Source organism: Antennarius striatus, chromosome 4, assembly GCF_040054535.1.
Source record: "Antennarius striatus isolate MH-2024 chromosome 4, ASM4005453v1, whole genome shotgun sequence".
Taxonomy (NCBI): Eukaryota; Metazoa; Chordata; class Actinopteri; order Lophiiformes; family Antennariidae; genus Antennarius; species Antennarius striatus.
In genome coordinates this window covers 17223193-17233647 of record NC_090779.1, presented here as the reverse complement: position 1 = coordinate 17233647, position 10455 = coordinate 17223193, and positions in this window count along the sequence as shown.

Genomic DNA, 10455 nt, shown 5'->3' with positions numbered 1-10455 from the left:
GGTGTCAGCATGTAATGCATGTAAATTTCTAACTCTAGAGTGTGCCACTAATTCTGACTAAAAGTTTTACCTTCATAGATCTATATTACAAAGAGTTCAGGTTAGTCATTTTGTCATGAGTTTTTTTTGCTGCTTTTAAGATATCAGTACCTCTATCACACACACACACACACACACACACACACACACACACACACACACACACACACACACACACACACACACACACACACACACACACACACACACACACACACACACACACACACACACACACACACACACACTCATGAACAAGAATTAAAGTCCTCTGATCAGGACTCGCCCCTGCCTCCCATCTTGTAAGAGGCTGGGTCCCTGTCACTTTAACAACATGAAATTACAACCCAAATGGGATGTCAAGGGTTAGCAGTGTCTCTAAGAGAACTATGCGAATATATTTCCTCCCGCGGACTTGCCCCCATCATGACCTCCCCAGAAACAAGAAGTATTCCCGATGATTGGCGTTTTTACAACCAAATTAAACTGCCTCGCAGGCTGCTGAAGACAGGAGTAGAAAGCAGCTGTTCCAAAATTAGTGAGCCATCATCATGACAGAAAGTAAGGGGGACATGGTGTCATCCAGCTACTGTATCGATTAACCCATAAATAGTATATGGCCTCCACACTGTGGCTCTCCCAGGCTTAAACTGTAAATGGAAGTTATCTTAGCTGTGCATCTGTCTCTTCTCTCTCTGTGCATTATGGCCTTGCTATCTACAGACTGCAACCTGGCTGGATGGGTAGCAGATCAATGAGAGATCAGAATGGGTGCTTTTAGTGCACTATTTATTATCATTATTATTATTATTACTACTATTATTTTTATCATTATAATTGTTATTATTATTATTATTATTATTATTATAGTGATGAACAAATGAAACAGTGTTTTTTTTAAGTCCATATAAATGAAAACAGATCAACAGAGCGTGCATCACTTCACAGTTTAAGTAAATGCAGTTTGATACATGAAGTGAGTATTAAATATAAGAGCAAAGCATGACTCTCCCATGTGTCAGGTATCCCCACTGCAGTCTTCTCTTCTTGCTCTGGAACTCAACATTATCATAAAAGAGGAGCATTTGTTAAGCTGGCCTTGGTTTGCAGACATCTTTCCTCAATCAATCTCAAAGTTGCGATTAAAAAGCATGAGCTGCCTCAATTTCCGATTGAAATGTTTGAGAAAAAAGAAAAGAAAAAAAGAGAGTCAACTTTATTTATCCCTCAACGGGGAAATTATCTTTACACTCTTTTACACGCATATATGTATCAAACCATCCATACAATACAATGTTGTGTATAGGCCCCTGAACAACACAACACACTAGGGGCCTGTAGGCATGCAGTTAGTACACAAACAGTACATGGGGAGACAGAGTGACGGGTCGCGACTTCGTGGTGCGCCCCAAATGAGCAGCTTGTAGGGGGGATGGTGCCTTGCTCAAGGGTGCCTCAGCAGTGGCTGGGAGGTGAGCTGACACCTCCCACTGTCAGGTCACACTTCAAGGATGGCTTGGCGGGAGTGGGAATTGAACCGCCAGTCTATGATCATGAGGAGGCTACTCTACCACTGAGCCTCTGCCGCCCCTGGGAGAGGACCTTACAATTTCATAGCCTCCAGAATATTCAAGAGTTCATTGCGTTCTACTTTTTACTTTCAACCTCTCTGCAGGAGGCAGGAATTATGTCATATATGTATGCAGCTCTCATTGACAACACTGTTCAGCCTTTAGATGTGTGTTGTATGTGGGCCTTCACTACCATCGGATAGTATGCACCGGGGCTCTCAGCTGTGGTTATGTCCAGAAAGTCACTCTCAGTCCCATTAAACATAGATTTGTCTGAACAAAGGATCGGTCTTTCATGTGGAAAAGTGATGCTGTTATTGTTGAATTTTTCATTAAAAAGGCTTTCCATTTATTTCCTGCAGACAGATAAAGGTGTTTGTGCATGTGCGTGCTTTGTTGGTTTATCTGTGTATTCATGTGGGTACGCTCATGTGTGGGTGTGGGTGTGTAATGCATTGCCCTGTTGAGAAGAATGATTGCTTTATTCCTGCCTTGTAGGTGCTATGGGGGCCAGAGCTGTGTCTTTGGGCAGCTGTATGGATGACTTGAGGAGGTCTCCATCATTCATAAAGCACACTCTTACATGTAGAATTGATCTAGCAAAGAAACAGGGTGGCAATAGCAGTTCATCAGTCTTCCCCGACCACAAATCACTCGGAGGTGTCCCCCCGGGGGAGATGTGACACCATTGTCAGTGCAGCGGTCCCCTCGGACAACAGAAGGGGCAGGGCAGGAACCTTTGCTCATATGGTGGCTCCAAACAACCCAATGAAATGCGAGCAGTGTGAACATGCTGCATCCGTAGAAAAGGTCAGGGTATCTACTCTAGAAAATACATACATAAAGACAGCTACAATGCAGCTACATAAGTTATAAAAGTAAAAACAAAAAAAATATTTAATGTTTTTGCTTGTTTTGCATTCTCAATTACTTGTCATGCTTTGGTTTATCTGTTGTACAGACATTAGAAAAAACAAATGGTGCTTCTAATAAATGGGGAAGGAGGAACAATTGCTATGTTAACTGTCATTTTTCACGACACGGATTTAGTTTGAAAATGTACCTACGCTTTAGGTACAGAAGTCAAACAGGTTTTATTAAGGATGCATAATTAAAGCTACATTTACTCATAGTGTTTAATAAATGCAATGCTGTCTATTAATAACGAACGTCATTAATTTGTATAAATCAGCTATGTATGGCACTATGTAATTTCCACCCCTGCAAAGAGAAATGGTGAGATGAAGCTCTTGCCTTTAGCCTTGGATTAAACATTACACTCATCTTACATGAGAGAACATGCTTCTCCTCCTTCTTCTCCTCCTCCTCCTGATCCTTGTCCTCATATCATTTTGACTTTGTCATTGATCTTCATTCTAAAATAATCTCTTATCATTTCTCATTGTAAGCCTGCAGAGAAACCTTTCCCAGATTCCAATTCATTAGCTTCACGCTGAAAATAGAAAAGCTCAGGGAAAGGTGGACATGTGATGAAGGCTCACAGTAAGCGCCTTTAAAATATGTCCAGCGATTCACCTTAAACACTCCTAATCTTTCTTTGAACCTTCAATATGCTACAAATCTCTCTTTTGGGGACATTTGTGTCCTTAAGCATGAAACACTCACTATAAAGACATTACTTTTCAGCCTTGTGTTGTCCCTGCTCTCCGCCTTTTCAACCCTGTCCCCTATTATTAAGCTGAACAGTTCATGTCTTCATTGAAAATACTAAATTTACAAACCGAATGGGTCAGACTTTGAAAAGGTCTCCTCAACATTTTTCAGTGTTACTCCCCAGACAGCCAGCAAGCAAGTCTTTCTCAATATTTTTTCCAGGAAGGAGAGGAGAGTTGTGTGCCAGATGACAGCGGGTTGTACAAGTTTATGGTAAATTATTATGAAAAATCTGATCTGGCTCATCCTGTACCGGTGGTGGATGACTCCACACTGTTTCAATTAGCACTCTTCAGATTGTAGCGGCAGAATTCAGACAATTGATCAATTCTCTTTCTTCCCTTTTAAAATATTCAGGTAGATTATGAATGGTTACACCCTTATCTATTTATATCTCCTTTATTGACAGTATTACATTTATATGGAGTCAAGGTGAAAGATTTAATTTAAGAATCTTGTAGAACTGTTCAGAAAAAGAATGATGACAAAATAATGATTTATATGGTTAACACCTCCAAGAGGAAAAAGAGTTGAACACAGCATCAGCTGAAGCTCTATTATGTATTTGCTGGGGTTTGTTGGGAGCCAGAACTCTGCAAAATGCAGGAATATTTCAATAACTTTTCACAACCATGGTCTCACTCAGTGACTAATAATTGTGGTGTTACCTTGTTATGGAAATTCAAAGCTACGTCTGGCACATCGCGCCTCTGATGTCACGTCAGTCTGCTTAAAGTTGTCAGTTTGTGTTTGAGAGGGCTGATTCCCCTCTTTCCCCTACCTTCTCAGGCAGGGAACATAAAAGGGAGGATGTTTATGATGGACGGGCAGCTTTTTAAGGAGAAGCATCACAGGGTGTTGGATGGGAGGGATCCAAATCAGGATGGCTGTGATGTGACGAGACAGACAGGAACATCCTTCTCCTCGTGTTGAGATGTCAAGCGGAGGAAGTCTTAGCAGAGCAGACAGTATCATCACTCTCCCGAGTGAAGCCAGAATTGCAGAAGAGAGAAGCAGAGGGACAGTGGTGCAGAGCGGCTTTTTTCTGCCATGTTGGCACTTTGGTGTCAGGTTGGGCTTTATTCTTTCTTATTTCCCACTTTTTGCTTCTTCTTTGTTACCTTGTTTATTTACATTTCATAAAATATAAATATATGATTTCTTGGAAATTCTACATGAATTCACAGAAAACATCCCTCGTGTAAAATTAACATTGGTGTACTACGATAATACATTTGCAATATCAGGGAATTAGTGACTACTTCTTTTTACTTCTATTTCTTTCGGCTTTTCCCTTCAGGGGTCTCCCATCACACTACTAGCACCTGTCAATAGATTTCCATCCTTAACCTTAATCACCCTAACCTGCTGCACGTCCTTCCCATCTCTGTCTTGCCAACCTGTATAGATCAGTCTCTCCATCCTTACTGTTCAACCTAGCATACAAGTCTTCATAAGCCCCTTGTTTGGCCTTTGCTACCTCCACCTTCACCTTACGCTGTCCTCTTCGTCTTCCTCACCACCAGAGTCATCCTACACACCACCATCCTATGCTGTTTGGCTACACTCTCGCCTACCAATCCAATCCAATCCAATCCAAACTTTATTTGTTGAGCACTTTACCACAACCGCAGTCGACCAAAGTGCTGTACAGGCGAATGAATAAAAAAGAACAAACATTATAGATAAAAGACAAAATGGCTCAAATATTATAAGTAAAGTTAATCAATTAAAAACATAAAACATAAAATATGGATAAAAACAAAAGCATATAATCAGAGCAATAAAAAGTAAGATAAAAAAGATAAGACAAAATAAAATCTGGTGTCTATCTAGATGTTAAAAGCCACTGCTTTGCAGTCACTGATCTCCTTCAGATTACACCGTCTACACAAGATGTAGTCTACCTGTGTGCTCCTACCGCCACTCTTATGGGTCACCCTATGTTCCTGCCTCTTCTGGAAGAAAGTATTCACTGTAGCCATTTTCATCTTTTTTGTAAAGTCAACTACAATCTGTTCCTTTGCATTCCTCTCTTGGATACCAAACCTGCCCATCACCTCCTCATCACCTCTGTTTCCTGCACCAACATGTCCATTGAAGTCTGCACCAATGACAACTCTCACTTCTAGGTATGCTCTGCATCACTTCATCAAAGTCCAATCAGAATTTCGCCTTCTCCTCCAGCTCACATCCTACCTGTGAAGCATACCCACGAACAAAGTTGACACCTTCGATTTCTAGCTTCAGACTCATCACTTTGTCGGACACTCTTTTTACCTCCAGGACATTTCTAACAAACTCCTCCTTCAAGATAACTCATACTCAATTTGTTCTCCTGTCTACACCATGATAGAACAACTTGAACCCTGCTCCTAAACTTGTAGCCTTGCTACCTTTCCACCTGGTCTCCTGGACACACAGTATGTCTACCTTCCTCCTCTGCATCATGTCAACCAACCAAGTGAATCAACCAAATGAATTAGTGACTACTAAATTATATTAAAGCATAACTGAGCATGAATTAGTGGTAGTAGTTTGTCTCTCTGTGTGGTAACATAGATAAACTAAATACATAAATAAACTACATACATGATAAACTAGGTCTGGTTGTAACCCATCATTAGCTCAGTAGATCTGGGAAGGCTTTGACTCCTTGTGCCTGTGCAACGGACAAGTGATTGTATAAAGTAGGTGGATTGATGACAACAACCTGATGACTGTGAAGCCTTGTAGTTTTTCAATATAAAATGGAGGAAATACTTTAACTAGCTATCCAAAGGTAATAAAATCTACTATTTGCTGAGGGTGGAGATGGATTGTAAGTACTGAAGCTGTACTGAAGTGACATCTGAGGGGGAACAGAGAGAGAGACAGCATATTTAAACTTTGACAGCTTACAAATGATTGGCTCAAACAAGTTGTGACAGGTTGTCATTGAATGAGGCGGAGAATGAGCTGGTGAAGCCTAATGTTGAGAAACCATTTGTGATATTGAGGCCATGCGACTAGTCTTTCAGACTAAACTTTTGCTAAACTTCATAAATTATTGCAGTCTCATTCTGAACTAAGTCAGCCCTCTGGAAGAAAAGCAAGGAGTGTATTTCTCAAATGCAAAAAGTATTACTTTAAGAGTATATAACAACTGAGATGCATGGTAATTAAGATATATGAAAAATAAAGATATATTTTGCCTGTGTTTTGTTCATCACTTACCTGAGATAAATTTTTAAATGAATAAATCTGTACACACGATCACATGGTGTAAGGATGGGTTTCATGATGTGAGGCATCCACTTGCCAAAAGAGAGATAGTCTGGTTTTAGAACTAATCTGCATAAATTTACACCTTTCAAATTGTGAATTTCTGTCTTTATTCTCTTCTGTGTCTTATTCTACTTGTTAATTACCCTTTGACCCTCCTGGCTCATGTTGGAACTGATGATTGAAGATGGATTTGAGAGATGGATTTGTCAGAAATGTCTTATCAGTCTGTGATGCTAAGGGCAGATCTCCCATTTTATTACAACATGGGACACATCAAGAAGCACTATCACTTATAAAGCAAGTGTCAAGTGAAGTCTGACTTTGACTGTCTTTCCAACTCCATTTACCTGGTGTTTACAGCATGCCCCTTGACACTACCATGTATGGAGTAGCACTAGATAGTGGGGATGGCTGGTAATTCCCTTGCTTATATGAATGAGTGATCAGAATTCATATTAGCATCTTTACACGCTGATGGCATCCTGTAACTGTAGGTGCCAAGCGGTATCCGTCGAGTCCCATTTTCATCCTGTTGGGAATAAAATATGACTAGTTCAAGTGCTTTTATGTAGTATGGAAATATATGTGTTTGCATATAAATTTTAGCTTTTATATGCAATAGCTCACGTCAGCTTAACATATGTGTGGCACAAAAACAGATTTATAGCACGGATCCTTATGTATAAAGAACATTTTGTTGTTACTCTTACTAATTACTTTACAAATAACTATTTTATGTTAATATGTCTACATTCATGCACATGTTGTTGGTATATTTATGTGCATTTTTAAAGATTTTCACTGAAGCAGAAAAGTGGGTCTTTCTATGCACAATTTCTGTAAGTAGCTTCTGATTCTGTTGTATTGGTTTCTCTGTCTGTAATTTCATGAGATTAATGACACTGTCACACACTTGTGAAGCATCCTTAACCAAGATTCAGCAGCATAATGTCCACTCCATCTTTGTTTCATTTTTCCCGTTCAAAAAGGCATTCCAATCAACATTAGGCCATCTTGAATCCCTCCTCGTTCTGGCTGTTACACAGCTATGGTGCCAGTGTTAGATGGGGAATGGTTTTTGCCAAACAGATGGAAAAGCATCACGGTTTTGCACTCACACAGGCACACATACTTCCTAGTTGGTGATTTCATGGCTTGCATTGATATTCAGTCATTCATTACAAAGTGAATTAACGTGCCAGAGTTTCAGTTTCTCCTCAAAAAACAGATGTTGGCAAAACATCTAATTAAGCAACACACCATATCATTGCTTCCCCGTCATCTCTAGCCATTTTGCTCTGTTAGAAAAAAGTTCCTCTTAGAAGCATCTAAAATTACAGGGATGCTGTATCTCATTCGGATGAGGCGAGGTAGGTGTTGCAGCTGTGACCTCGGTGCCCAATAACCTAAATCACCATTTAAATTATTCACACAATAACGACACCGGAGCACTCCATTATGAAGATTATTGCTGAGAAATGGGACCGGCTGAGGTGAAGGATGAGTCTTATCTTTTGCTGTCAGTCGGGGCATTAGTCATGGTAACGGGTCCTGCAGACTTGTGTTCTGGGTTTTCATTGAGCTATATGTAGAAGATTTATCACAGATCACTGGCTGATGTCAACGTCCTAACAATAAGATGAGATGACCGTCTAAAGCTGTTACACTTCAGCATTGGAGTTCAAGGTCTGAGTGATGCAGTATGTGGACATATGTAAAATGAGATGATATAGAAAAGACGTCAAAATGGCAAGTGAAGGATTTTACTGATAGGAGGGATAGAGAACTCCCCACTGCACTACACTGACGTTTACATCCACATTTACCAATTCTCTGGAGTAAATGAAACTTCACAGACAGAAAAACTTTTCATTTGAACTAAATAAGACAGAAGAACTGAAAGTGTTTTCTGTGTCATTGCTCTTTTTTCCCCCGTCAAGTAGCCAAACTCAATTTATGTCAAACAAGGTTTAAAGGACCTTGGGATTAAAGCCATAAACTGGTTGCTGTCAGACCTGAAGCCCTGCTAACAATTTAGTGCCAAACCAGCGTTGTTCAATATCATTTCATATTATATCATGTCATGACACAGTGACAGCTACACATCAGCCCAGTCACAGCTGGTTTGCCCTCAGGAGCTCCTCCGATGTCGGCTTCAATCGAAGCTGACTCCACTTTGCTCTCATCTAAAATGGGAAATCTATCTGAAGTACTCTGTGGGGAGTGGCTACCACTTTTGGTAACGAATGTTAACAGGTCGATCAGGTAATGAGAAGAGATATTTGGGTGGGTGGGCATGGAGTGGGGTTGAGTACTGCTGTAATGGACCTGCCAAAAGCCTTCACTGGCTCCATTACAACAGTTAGAGACAGCACTAATGGGGTAATCACCTATACAGACATCCAAAACACCTATATTGAAATCAACAGCATATGCCTCAAATGTTTACTGAAAACAATTTTGTGGTGCCAGTTAAGTGTAATCCTATTTAAATGTGGACATGGTTAATGGGTCCAAAGTTTTTTTGCACTCAACTTCAAATTCTCCTCTGATGACACAAACCAGCGAGAGTGATTTCTGACAAACAGCTCATTACTCTTTTCAAAGGGAGAACGTCGGACAGTTTTCAGCAACTTTTCATCTAATCCAAGTTCTTCATGTGAGACAACGTTCACACAAGGAACGATCACATTCTGAGCAAAGTTTATATATAATCATCTCACTTCTATGTACAGCATATCCTGATACAAGTGTAAATAAGTGAGTCACATCCATTTAACCTGCATGACTATACAGAATTTATCTCCAAAAAACAACCTTTATTTAAATACTTTTATTTTCAGATATTTATTAGATACCTTTTATCAACCTAAAAGTAGGAAGCAAAAAAATACTCCACATTTTGGAATATGTTGCTAAAATAGTAGAATATATATTTAGTTTTTAGAACACATAGAGGACACAAGTGATTTATTACATGTTGTGTATGTTTATTATCAAATAAATATATTTGAGATATCTGACAAACAAGAAGCAGAAACAACAACAGTCCTTTCTTAAACATACAAAATTATTTAAAAAAAGCAAGCCAGGATTCAACCTATAGTGTCACTGCAACAAGTTTGGTTTGTTTTAAATGCTTTTAGATTATAAAGGAGAATTCCTTAATTTCAAAGGTGTCAATAAATAACACAAATGACTATTATGTCATATGCAGTAGAAATGCTTTACATATTGTATAGAAAGAGACCATGTATTAGAATTAATATTTTCCTGTTCCTACAGCTCTGTGGTTGATTATTACCTTTACATACATACGTATAGTGGGCAAAAATGTATGCCATTATTATATATACTACACACATATTCATACATGAAATCATTCTGCATGGGTTACTATAACTCAACACATGTGATCTTGGATCTTGCACTATACATATGATCAATGTTCCTTCTAATTTTTCATGTGTCTGGGAAAACACACAAGCTTCCTGAGGACCACTGTGAGCAACATCGGATGTGCACGCTGTGGCCTCACACCAGTATCACATTTGTTCAAAACCTTGGATCATAGCAAGTTACAGAACTTATTAAAAGAATCAAATCACAGCAGCAATTTTCATTAGTTTTCATTTAATGTAAGTGATTTGGCCCACTTGACATGAAAAAGACAAAAATCTTGTTCTTCATGAGATGTGAGGTATGTTATATGCGAGGGTCCTGCTTTGGCCTGGGTGAAGTCCAGTTGTGGTCTGGCTTAGGGTCCTGTTCTGGAAAAAATGACATACTGTATATACACCTTTCAGACATAACATTTTGTGTACATTAAAACATTCACATTTTGCAAAATGACATGTACTGTTGCTTGTGATACAGTGTAAATGCCTGTAACTCTTTGTCTGTA